Genomic DNA, 14,021 nt, shown 5'->3' with positions numbered 1-14,021 from the left:
ATTTGTTATTTGTGTCCTTTTTGATGCTAGCCATTCTAGTAGCTCATTGTGGTTTTGATTTGCATTTCTCTGATTAACAATGTTGAGCAGCTTTTCACGTTCCTGCTGGCCATCTTTATGCCTTGGAAGAATGTCTCTTCAGGTCTTCTGCCCAGTTTTTAGTTGGATTTTGTTTGTTTGTTTGTTTTATGAGCTGTTTATATATATTTAGATAGCATTCCCTTATTAGTTATATCAGTTGCAAATATTTTCTCCCATTTAGTAATTACCTTTTCATTTTATGGTTTCCCTTGCTGTGCAGTAGCTTTTAAATTTAATCAGGTCCCATTTGTCTAATTTTGCTTTTATTTTCTTTAGGAAACAGACAAAAAAATTACTGCTACAACTTATGTCAAAGAGTGTTTTCCTATGTTTTCCTCCAGGAGATTTATGGTTTCTGGTCTTACATTTAGGTGTTGAATACATTTTGAGTTTGTTTTTGTGTGTGGTATTAGAGAATGTTCTAATTTCATTCTTTAACATATAACTTTACAGTTTTCCTACCACTATTTATTGAAGAGACTGTCTTTTCTCCATTATATATTCTTGCTTTGACCATAGATGTGTGAGTTTATTTCTGGGCTGTCTATTCTGTTTTATTGATGTATCTGTCTATTTTTGTTCCAGTACTATAGTATTTTTATTACTGTAGCTTCATATTATATGCTGAAGTCAGGGAGTGTGATTCCTCTAGCTCTGGTTTTCTTTCTCGCAATTGTTTGGGGCCTTTTATGTTTCTATACAGATTTTAAAATTGTTTGTTCTATTACTGTGAAAAATGCCCTTGGTATTTTGATAGGGAGTGCATTGAATCTGTGGATTGCCTTAGGTAGATAAGTTATTTTAACAATATTACTTCTTCCAATCCATGAACACAGTATACCTTTCTATCTGCTTGTATTGTCTTTAATTTCTTTCATCATTGCCTTGTTGTTCAGTCTCTCAGTCATGTCCGACTCTTTGCTATCCCATGGACTGCAGGCACACCACACTTCCCTGTCCTTCACTGTCTCCTGGAGTTTGCTGAGACTCATGTCCATTGAGTCAGTGATGCCATCCAGCCATCTCATCCTCTGTCACCCTTTTCTCCTTCTGCCTTCACTCTTTCCCCCAAATCAGGTTCTTTTCCAATGAGTTGGTTCTTCACATCAGGTGGCCAAAGTATTGGAGCTTCAGCATTAGCCCTTGGCAATGAATATAGAGTTGATTTCCTTTATGATTGATTGGTTTGATCTCCTTGCTCTCCAAGAGACTCTCAAGACTGTTCTCTAACCCCACAGCTCAAAAGCATCAATTCTTCAGTGCTCAGCTTTCTTTATGGTTGGTCCAACTCTCACATCTGTACATGACTGCTGGAAAAACCATAACTTTGTCTATTCTGACCTTTGTTGGCAAAGTAATGTTTCTGCTTTTTAATACGCTGTCTAGGTTTGTCATAGCTTTTCTTCCAAGGAGCAAGCGTCTTTTAATTTCATGGCTGCAGTCACTGTACACAATGATTTTGGAGCCCAAGAAAATAAAGTCTGTTACTGTTTACACTATTCCCCCCCATCTATTTGCTGTGAAGTGATGGGACCTGGATGCCATGATCTTAGGTTTTTGAATGTTGCTTTCAACCACCTTTTTCACGGTCCTCTTTCATCTTCATCAGGAGGCTCTTTAGTTCCTCTTCTCTGTCTGCCGTTAGGGTGGTATCAACTGCATATCTGAGATATATCTTACTGATATTTCTCCTGGCAATCTTGATTCTAGCTTGACATTCATCCAGCCCCACATTTCACATGATGTACTCTGAATAGATGTTAAATAAGCAAGGTGATAATATACAGCCTTGATGTACTCCTTTCCCAATTTTGAACCATTTGGTTGTTCCATGTCTGGTTCTAACTGTTGCTTCTTGACCTGCATACAGGTTTCTCAGGAGGCACGTAAGAGGGTCTGGTATTCCCATCTGTTTAATAATTTCCCACAGTTTGTTGTGGTCCACAAGTGGATACTCAGAAGCTTTAACGTAGTCAATGGACAGAAGTAGATGTTTTTCTGGAATTCCATTGCTTTTTCTATTGAGAGGGTAACAGGCATGAAGGTCAGGGGTCTGTAAATGGAGAAAATAGGCTGCAAGTCTCAGACATTTTTTCTCTCTCCCTTAAGCAGCAGGAGGAAACAAACTCTATGGAATTTTTTTTTTCCTTAAGCTATGCTAATGAAACTATGTATTTGCTTTGAAATTGCCCTTCTTCAAAATGGTTCCACCTAAAACTAACTTTTCTTTTCTCTTGGGCTGATAATAGCTCAACAAACCAGTATTCATATCAACTGTTTTATGGCTGGGGGATGACACACCTCGTGCCATCCTATGTCAAAAAAGCATATTGTGGGGGAGGGGCCCGGTGTCTAGCAGGGGGTCACTCTCCATCCCCTTCTGATGCAAGTCTATGTCAGAAGCTTCTTCTGTCCCTTTTCATACTTTAATAAAAACTCTGCTACCCAAAAGCTCTTGAGTGATCAAGCCTGGTCCCTGGTCCCGAAGTTAAATCTTCAGAGATCACGAATCTGACACCGTTCACTGTAAGCCATCTTCTTGGGGGCTCATCCGGGATGTTCAGGACAAGGTAAGAACACTCAGAGCGGGAGCCTCTTTGCTTTATCAGTATACACGTTTTCTGCTTTGTTAACTCTTCATTGTGCTTGTGTGACTGAATGACACGCCCTGCGTGAAACAAGTGATGAGCCCTGCTCTGTGGTTTTGTGGTGCCTTGTGACAACTGAAGGCAGCCCAAAAAAGGGGAACCGTATTGGGGGTTTATACTGAGCTGCCAATGCCAAGAGACACCCAACCTCCCTGCGAGGGGAGCGGCCAGAGATGGGCAAAGCATGTAGACTGAACTTTCCTTTCTCGGTCACCTTTTCCTGGTCTCTTTGACCATTTCGTAATCACCTGGGAAGTTAGAACTAACCTAAACTGTCGGACCACAGACTTTCAAGAGACTTGTGATCTGTGCTGTTACTGTGTGCTGTTACTTAGGTCCCAAACTTAGATTGATAGTCAGGAAGTGCCTCGCTTCGCTAGAAGTTGAAAGTTCGGAAGCTAGACGAAGCTCTAGCTCCAAGAGTATCTCTTGGGTTCCAGGTTACTCAGGAAGTACAGTGGGCCTCTTCCTTTGCTAACACTAGCTCTTAGTGGACCAGAGGAGGCTCTCCGGTGGCTTTTGTCCCAACTCCTTGGCTATTCTTTCTGTGGAATCTGTGAGAATACTGGTTTGATGATGCTCAGAAGGAACAGTTTGGTTTTATGTTTATACTGGTCTTATTGTGGTCAGGAATATACTCAGGGTCACGCACAGGCACTCAGGAGACAAATGTTTCCCCCAGTGGTCTTAGCTAGGGAGGTATTCTGGAAGGTTACTTAGATTGCACCCTGGGTGGCATCAGAGGCAAGCAAGGCTTTAATGGTGAGGAACTGGACACTAGTCTGGGATGCCATCAGGTCTGCCTCTGGTGCATCCCCACCCCGTCTCAGTGGTGGAACTGGGAGGGACAAGTATGGTGCCTGTGTTGGTAAGGGACAGTCTAAGTCCGACCAGGGAAGGAAAGCTTCAATGAAAAGTCTGTCTACACCCCCATCTAGAGCAGGGAGGTATGCCTCCAGTAGAAAGAGGGTGCTGGTCGCTTTTTTCTCTCTTACGGATGGTAGCTAACAATTCCAGCCTCACTCCTGTGAACTGTATCTTGAAAAACTGGGATAGATTTGACCCCCACAGCTTAAAGATGACATTCCTGGTCTTCATATGTGATACTGCATGGCCACGGTACCCACTGGAGGATGGCGAACGGTGGCCGGTTGGACAGTCTCTTAAGTATAATACTGTTTTACAATTAGACTGGTTCTGTAGAAAACAAGGGATATGGTTAGAAGTAGCATATGTGTTGCCCTTTTTCTCTCTATGATACATGCCAGATTTATGTCCTAAGGGTACAGATTTGGGTGTGAAACCTTCCAGCTCCCTCTTGTCCTCCTACTTTGCCCCTGATCCTGGGGCTCCAAATTGGGCAAACTGAAAGTCAGGGAATCACCCCAGGAATGGTTGCCTTGGTCTCAGTAACAACCCAAACTGAGATTCAAACAGCCCAAATAGGGTAGAGGTCCAAACAAACTCTGTCTCAGTACGACCTCAAGAGTACTCTGGTTTCAGTAGAAGTTTTCAAGAAGACCATTGAAGTAAGAGAAGCTCAGACAGCAAAAACTAAGGGTGAAATACAGGATGAGATGGAGAACAGAAGACAAAGAGAAAAAGAAAAGCAGATTTCTCCAATCTATCCCTGGGATCGTATGCACGGAGCAGCCAGAGAGGTTGAGGAACAGCTGCACAAGCTGTTGCCTCTTCATGAAACACCCACTGGGAGAAATAATCTATAAGAGTTAATAAGCCCTTTTCTTACCAAGAAATACAAAGAATCAAGGAGGAAGATGGTGGAGGAACAGGGTGAGGAGACCACTTTCTCCCCCACAAATTCATCGAAAGAAGATTTGAGCGCCAAGCAAATTCCACAGAAAAACTAAATGCTGGCGGAGGACATCAGGCACCCAGAAAAGCAGCCCATTGTTTTTGAAAGGAGATAAGACAAAATATAAAAAGATAAAAGAGATAGGGACGGAAATCCGTCCCGGGAAGGGAGTCTTAAAAAAGAGAGACCAGGAAACACTCTCTCTGGTGGGTCTGTGGCAAGCCGTGGAAACTCAGAGGGTAAAATAACCGGGAGGAAAAATAAATAAACAATTAAAACCTACAGATTACATGCCTAACAGCAACTCCCAGTGGTCCAACAACCCAGATGCTCACATCCCCTACTAGCAAGCTGGAAAGGGACAGGGAGGAGCGCATGGCATTGCTTACAATAAGGACCAGGCCTGAATGCCCTGAGGGCATCGGAGGAAACTAGCTTGAGATAGCAACCCAGACTGTGGGATAGCTATCCCGAGATCCCACAAAAAGCCCTAACCACCGCCAGGCACGCTCACAGAACAAAGGACTGAGCACAACTAGCCACCTGTAGACTGGCCATCCCCTGCTGGAGACAGGCAGGCGAGGGCAGCCAGAGCCATAAGAGGGCAATCACGGCCCCAGAGAGGCATCCTGTACCAAACTGCAACCAGTCTTTGTTGCTAACCAAGACTTCTTGGGATTCTGGATGGTTGATATCCACAGAGAGGGTCGCAGCCAGAGATCAGCTTCCCAGAAGAGAGACAAGGCTTGCCCGTTGTATACCCAGAAAACCGAGCTGGGACGGGGGAAGGGATAAGTCACAGCCTTAAACTGGGGGTGACTACGCACACCAAGGAAATGGTCACCTGAGCTGCTCGGACCTGGGACAGGTGCAAAACTCAGCCCCAAGTAAGTCTGTGCCTTTGTTGAGTACCCGAGAACCTGAACCTGAGGGTCTTAGACCTGGGAAGTGCATGCAAACCAGGGCCCACAGCAGACAGTTTCCAGCAGAGCAACCTAGAGTCTGAGCAGGGAAAGCACACACGCCGTGAGAGAGGGCAAACCCAGTGTGGCTGAATCACTGTGAACACACGCCAGTGATATTTGTTTGCAGTGTTCCTCCCTCCCCAAAGCACGACTGAACAAGCAAGCCTTAAAAAATGCTCACCACCACGCCCCTTGTGTCAGGGCAGAAGTTAGACACTGTAGAGACCACCAAACAGAAGAAGCTAAAATAAGCAGAGGGAACCACTTGGGAAGTGCTGCAACAGATTAAAACCCTGTAGTTAGCACTGACTACATAGGAAGGGGCCTATAGACAGTGAGAAGTACAAGCTGGACCAAGGAACTATCTGAAAATGAACTGACCCCACACTGTCTGCAACAGCTCCAGAGAAAGTCTTAGATATATTTTTACTATTATCATTTTTTAAATTAAAAAAAATTATTTTATTTTTTTTGTTATTTTAAGTCCCCATTACTCCTTTAATTTTCATTTTTATAACCTATAATTACCTTGCCAAAAAAAAGACCCTATTTTTAAAGCAAACTTCATATATATATTTTATAATTTCTGTGACTTTTTGTTTTTTGTTTTCTTTAATATCGTATTTTTGAGAATCTAACCTCTACTCAAAATTTTTAATCTTTGCTTTTTGGTATTTGTTATCAACTTTGTACCTTTAAGAACCCAATCTTCAGTACCCATTTTTACTTGGGAGCGAGATCACTGGCCTGATTGCTCTCTCCCCCTTTTGACTCTCCTTTTTCTCCAACAGGTCGCCTCTATCTCCCCTCTCCCCCTTTTCTTCTCTACCCAACTTGGTGAATCTCTTTGTGTGTTCCAGGCTGTGGAGAACACTTAGGGGACTGATTACTGGTTGGATCTGTCTCTCTCCTTTTGATTTCCCCTTTTATCCTCCTGGCCACCTCTGTGTCCTTCCTCCCTCTTCTCTTCTCTGTGTAACTCCATGAACATCTCTGAGGGGTCCAGACTGTGGAGAGCACATCGAGAATTGATTACTGGCTAGCTTTCTCTCTCCCCTTTGGATTTCCCCTCTTCTCCTGGTGACCTCTGTCTCCCTCCTCCCTCTTCTCTTCTCCATGTAACTGTGTACCTCTCCAGGTGTCCCTCACTGTAGAGAAACTTTTCATCATTAACCTAGATGTTTTATCAATGGTACTGTATAGATGGAGAAGTCTTGAGGCTACTGTAAGAATAAGACTGAAAACCAGAGGCAGGAGGCTTAAGTCCAAATCCTGAGAACACCAGAGAACTCCTGAATCCAGGGAACATTAATTGATAGGAGCTCATCAAACGCCTCCATACCTACACTGAAACCAAGCACCACCCAAGGGCCAACAAGCTCCAGAGCAAGACATACCATGCAAATTCTCCAGCAACACAGGAATATAACCCTGAGCCTCAATACACAGGCTGACCAAAGTCCCACCAAACCCACTGACATCTCAACTTATTACTGGACATTTCATTGCACTCCAGAAAGAAGAAATCCAGCTCCACCCACCAGAACACCAATACAAGCTTCCCTAACCAGAAAGCCTTGACAGGCCACCTGTCCAACCCCATCCATAGCAAGGAACCTCCACAATAAAGAGGAACCACTAATGCCAGAATACAGAAAGGCCACCCCAAGCACAGCAATATAAACAAGATGAAAAGGCAGAGAAATACCCAGCAGGGAAAGGAACAGGATAAATGCCCACCAAACCAAACAAAAGAGGAAGAGATAGGGAATCTAGCTGATAAAGAATTGCGAATAATGATAGTGAAAATGATCCAAAATCTTGAAAACGAATTGGAGTTATAGGTAAATAGCCTGGAGACAAGGATTGAGAAGATGCAAGAAAGGTTTAACAAGGACCTAGAAGAAATAAAAAAAGTCAATATATAATGAATAATGCAATAAGTGAGATCAAAAACACTGTGGAGGGAACCAACAGTAGAATAATGGTGGCAGAAGATAGGATAAGTGAGGTAGAAGATAGAATGGTAGAAATAAATGAAATAGACAGGAAAAAAGAAAAGAAACTAGGACAACCTCAGAGACCTCTGGGACAATGTTAAACGCCCCAACATTTGAATCATAGGAGTCCCAGAAGAAGAAGACAAAGAAAGACCATGAGAAAATACTTGAGATAATAGTTGAAAACTTTCCTAAAATGGGGAAGGAAATAATCACCCAAGTCCAAGAAACCCAGAGAGTCCCAAACAGGATAAACCCAAGGCAAAACACCCCAAGACACATATTAATCAAATTAACAAAGATCAAACACAACAAATATTAAAAGCAAGGGAAAAACAACAAATAACACACAAGGGGATTCCCATAAGGATAACAGCTGATCTTTCAATAGAAACTCTTCAGGCCAGAAGGAAATGGCAGGACACACTTAAAGTGATGAAAGAAAATAAACTACAGCCCAGATTACTGTACCCAGCAAGGATCTCATTCAAATATGAAGGAGAAATCAAAAGCTTTACAGACAGGCAAAAGCTGAGAGAATTCAGCACGACCAAACCAGCTCTCCAACAAATGCTAAACGATCTTCTCGAGACAGGAAACACAGAAAGGGTGTATAAACTCTAACCCAAAACCATAAAGTAAATGGCAATGGGATCATAGTTATCAATAATTACCTTAAATGTAAATGGGTTGAATGCCCCAACCAAAAGACAAAGACTGGCTGAATGGATAAGAAAACAAGACCCCCTATATATGTTGTCTGCAAGAGACCCACCTCAAAACAAGGGACACATACAGACTGAAAGTGAAGGGCTGGAAAAAGATATTCCATGCAAATAGATATCAAAAGAAAGCAGGATTAGCAATACTCATATCAGATAAAATAGACTTTAAAACAAAGGCTGTGAAAAGAGACAAAGATGGATACTACATAATGATCAAAGGATCAATCCAAGAAGAAGATATAACAATTATAAATATATATGCACCCTACATAGGAGCACCACAATATGTAAGACAAATGCTAACAAGTATGAAAGGGGAAATTAACAATAACACAATAATAGTGGGAGACTTTTAATACCCCACTCACACCTATGGATAGATCAATTAAACAGAAAATTAACAAGGAAACACAAACTTTAAATGATACAATAGACAGGTTAGACCTAATAGATATCTATAGGACATTTCACCCCAAAACAATGAATTTCACCTTTTTTTTAAAGCGCACACGGAACCTCCTCCAGGATCGATCACATCCTGGGCCATAAATCTAGCCTTGGTAAATTCAAAAAATTGAAATCATTCCAAGCATCTTTTCTGACCACAATGCAGTAAGATTAGATGTCAATTACAGGAGAAAAACTATTAAAAATCCCAACATATGGAGGCTGAACAACACGCTGCTGAATAACCAACAAATCACAGATGAAATCAAAATATGCATAGAAACGAATGAAAATGAAAACACAACAACCCAAAACCTATGGGACACTGTAAAAGCAGTACTAAGCAGTACTAACAATGAGAAAACAGAAAGAGAAATTAAGGAAACAATTCCATTCACCATTGCAACAAAAAGAATTAAATACTTAGGAATATATCTACCTAAAGAAACAAAAGACCTACATATAGAAAACTATAAAACACTGGTGAAAGAAATCAAAGAGGACACAAACAGATGGAGAAATATACCATGTTCATAGCAATACAGGCTTACCTCAAGAAACAAGAAAAAAGTCAAATAAATAACCTAACTCTACACCTAAAGCAACTTGAAGAAATGAAGAACCCCAGGGTTAGTAGAAGGAAAGAAATCTTAAAAGTTAGGGCAGAAATAACTGCAAAAGAAACAAAAGAGACCATAGCAAAAATCAACAAAACCAAAACCTTGTTCTTTAAGATAAAATTGACAAACCATTAGCCAGACTCATCAAGAAACAAAGGGAGAAAAATCAACAAAATTAGAAATGAAAATGGAGAGATCACAACAGACAACACAGAAATACAAAAGATCATAAGAGACTACTATCAGCAACTATATGCAAATAAAATGGACAACTTGGAAGAAATGGACAAATTCTTAGAAAAGTACAACTTTCCAAAATTGAACCAGGAAGAAATAGAAAATCTTAACAGATCTATCACAAGCATGGAAATTGAAACTGTAATCAGAAATCTTGCAACAAAAGCCCAGGACCAGACAGCTTCACAGGTGAAATCTACCAAAAATTTATAGAAGAACTAACACCTATCCTACTCAAACTCTTCCATAAAATTGCAGAAGAAGGTAAACTTCCAAACCCATTTTATGAGGCCACCATCCCCCTAATACCAAAACCTGACAAAGATGCCACAAAAAAACTACACAGGCCAATATCATGAACATAGATGCAAAAATCCTTAACAAAATTCTAGCAAACAGAATCCAACAACATATTAAAAAGATCATACATCATGACCAACTGGGCTTTATCCCAGGGATGCAAAGATTCTTCAGTATCCACAAATCAATCAATGTAATACACCACATTAACAAATTGAAAAATAAAAACCATATGATTATCTCAATAGATGCAGAGAAACCCTTTGACAAAATTCAACATCCGTTTATGATAAAAACCCTGCAGAAAGCAGGAATAGAAGGAACATACCTCAACATAATAAAAGCTATATATGAAGAACCCTCAGGAAACATTATCCTCAATGGTGTAAAATTGAAAGCATTTCCATTAAAGTCAGGAACAAGACAAGGATGCCCACTCTCACCACTACTATTCAACATAGTTTTGGAAGTTTTGGCCACAGCAATCAGAGCAGAAAAATAAAAGGAATCCAGATTGGAAAAGAAGTAAAACTCTCACTGTTTGCAGATGACATGATCCTCTACATAGAAAACCCTAAGCACTCCACCAGAAAATTACTAGAGCTAATCAATGAATAGAGTAAAGTTGCAGGATATAAAATTAACACGCAGAAATCCCTTGCATTCCTATACACTAACAATGAGAAAACAGAAAGAGAAATTAAGGAAACAATTCCATTCACCATTGCAACAAAAAGAATAAAATACTTAGGAATATATCTACCTAAAGAAACAAAAGACCTACATATAGAAAACTATAAAACACTGGTGAAAGAAATCAAAGAGGACACAAATAGATGGAGAAATATACCATGTTCATGGATCAGAAGAATCAATATAGTGAAAATGAGTATACTAGCCAAAGCAATCTATAGATTCAATGCAATCCCTATCAAGCTACCAACGGTATTTTTCAAAGAACAAGAGCAAATAATTTCACAATTTGTATGGAAATACAAAAAACCTTGAATAGCCAAAGCAGTCTTGAGAAAGAAGAATGGAACTGGAGGAATCAACCTGCCTGACTTCAGTCTCACTACAAAGCCACAGTCATCAAGACAGTATGGTACTGGCACAAAGACAGAAATATAGATCAATGGAACAAAATAGAAAGCCCAGAGATAAATCCACACACCTATGGACACCTTATCTTTGACAAAGGAGGCAAGAATATACAATGGAGAAAAGACAATCTCTTTAACAAGTGGTGCTGGGAAAACTCGTCAACCACTTGTAAAAGAATGAAACTAGAACACTTTCTAACACCATACTCAAAAATAAACTCAAAATGGATTAAAGATCTAAATGTAAGACCAGAAACTATTAAACTCCTAGAGGAAAACATAGGCAAAACATTCTCCGACATAAACCACAGCAGGATCCTCTATGACCCACCTCCCAGAATATTGGAAATAAAAGCAAAAATAAACAAATGGGGCCTAATTAAAATTAAAAGCTTCTGCACAACAAAGGAAACTATAAGCAAGGTGAAAAGACAGCCTTCAGAATGGGAGAAAATAATAGCAAACGAAGCAACAGACAAAGAATCTCAAAAATATACAAGCAACTCCTGCAGCTCAATTCCAGAAAAATAAAAGACCCAATCAAAAAATGGGCCAAAGAACTAAACAGACATTTCTCCAAAGATGACATACAGATGGCTAACAAACACATGAAAAGATGCTCAACATCACTCATGATCAGAGAAATGCAGATCAAAACCACAATGAGGTGCCATTTCACACCAGTCAGAATGGCTGCGATCCAAAAGTCTACAAGCAATAAATGCTGGAGAGGGTGTGGAGAAAAGGGAACCCTCTTACACTGTTGGTGGGAATGCAAACTTGTACAGCCACTATGGAGAACAGTGTAGAGATTCCTTATAAAACTGGAAATAGAACTGCTTTATGACCCAGCAATCCCACTGCTGGGCATACACACTGAGGAAACCAGGATCGAAAGAGACACATGTAGCCCAATGTTCCTTGCAGCACTGTTTATAATAGCCAGGACATGGAAGCAACCTAGATGTCCATCAGCAGATGAATGGATAAGAAATCAGTGGTACATATACACAATAGAGTATTACTCAGCCATTAAAAAGAATACATTTGAATCAGTTCTAATGAGGTGGATGAAACTGGAACCTATTATACAGAGTGAAGTAAGCCAGAAAGAAAAACCCCAATACAGTATACTAACACATATATATGGAATTTACAAGGTAATGATAACCCTGTATGCGAGACAGCAAAAGAGACACAGATGTATAGAACAGTCTTTTGGACTCTGTGGGAGAGGGTGAGGGTGGGATGATATGGGAGAATGGCATTGAAACATGTAAAATATCATATGTGATATGCAAGTTTGATGCATGATACAGGGTGCTCGGGGCTGGTGCACTGGGATGACCCCAAGGGATGGTATGGGGAGGGAGGTGGAAGGGGGCTTCAGGATCAGGGACACGTGTATACTCATGGCAGATTCAAGTCAATGTATGGCAAAACCAATACAATATTGTAAAATAACTAAATTAATTTAAAAAAGAATCAAGGAGGATCTGGGAGACTATTTAGAGGACCCAGAAAAATATATTAGAGCTTTTAAGGGTATTACTCTACTTTATGACCTTGATTAGAAGGATGTGATGTATATCCTGGGATGAATGCTAACCCCCAACTCAAAAACTTAAGTTTTGGGAAAAGTGGTTGCTTATGGAGATGAATGGCTTGGTAATGCATCAGTAGGGAAGAGGGAAGATGAGATAGCCACCCTCCCCACTGGGAATCAGGCGGCCCCAACTATAGAACCAGGCTGGGACTACAACATGGTAAAGGAAGATGGGATCAGTCAGACTTGCCTGTCAGTGTCCAGGAGTCTCTGGTGGAGGCGTGGGTCAGCAGTGGCCTGCCACGGGGTCAGGGGCACTAGATATAACAGTGCTGTCATAAGTCCTTCTGAAGGAGGTCACCATCACCGCCATTACCCCTATCATAGTTTGGTCTCTGGACAAACTACGGGGAGGGAACATCAGCTGAAATTTGGATTAAAGATTTACTGAGCATGGCCCTGCCCAGCAGAGCAAGACCCAGTCTTCCCCACAGCCAGTCCCTCCCACCAGGAAGCCTCCACAGTCCTCTTATCCTTCTCCATCAGAGAGCAGATAGAATAAAAACCACAACCACAGAAAACTAACCAAGTTGATCACATGGATCACAGCCTTGTCTGACTCAATGAAACAATGAGCCATGCTGTGTAGGGCCACCCAAGATGGATGGGTCATAGTGGAGAGTTTTCACAAAACGTGATCCACTGGAGAAGAGAATGGCAAACCACTCTAGTATTCTTGCCTTGAGAACCCCATGAACAATATGAAAAGGCAAGAAGATATGACACTGAAAGATGAATTCCCCAGTTCAGTAGGTTGAAGCCTAGCTTGAAGAATTTTGAACATTACCTTTCTAGCATGTGAAATGAGTGCAAGTGTGCAGTAGTTGAACATTCTTAGTCATTAGTCTTCTTCAGGATCAGAATGAAAACTGACCTTTTCCAGTCCTGTGGCTACTGCTGAGTTTTCCAAATTTGCTGGCATATTGAGTGCAGCACTTTCACAGCATCATCTTTCAGGATTTGGAATAGCCCCACTGGAGTTCCATCACCCCCACTAGCTTTGTACATAGTGATGCTTCCTAAGGCCCACTTGATTTCACACTCCAGAAGTTCTGGCTCTAGTTGAGTGATCACACCATCGTGGTTATCTGGGTCATTAAAACCTTTTTCATACAGTTCTGTGTATTCTTGCCACCTCTTCTTAATATCTTCTACTTCTGTTAGGTCCACACTGTTTCTTTCCTTTATTGAGCCCATCTTTGCATTAAATGTTCCCTTGGTATCTCTAATTTCTTTGAAGAGATCTCTAGTCTTTCCCATTCTATTGTTTTCCTCTTATTTCTTTGCATTGATCACTGAGGAAGACCTTACCTCTCCTTGCTCTTCTTTGGAACTCTGCATTCAGGTGGGTATATCTTTCTTTTTCTCCTTTGCCTTTTGCTTCTCTTCTCAGCTATTTGTAAGACCTCCTCAGACAGCCATTTTGCCTTGTTGCATTTCTTTTTCTTGGGGATGGTTTTAACTGCTGCCTCC

Source organism: Capricornis sumatraensis, chromosome 7, assembly GCF_032405125.1.
Source record: "Capricornis sumatraensis isolate serow.1 chromosome 7, serow.2, whole genome shotgun sequence".
NCBI lineage: Eukaryota > Metazoa > Chordata > Mammalia > Artiodactyla > Bovidae > Capricornis > Capricornis sumatraensis.
Note: the sequence above shows the minus strand (reverse complement) of the source record.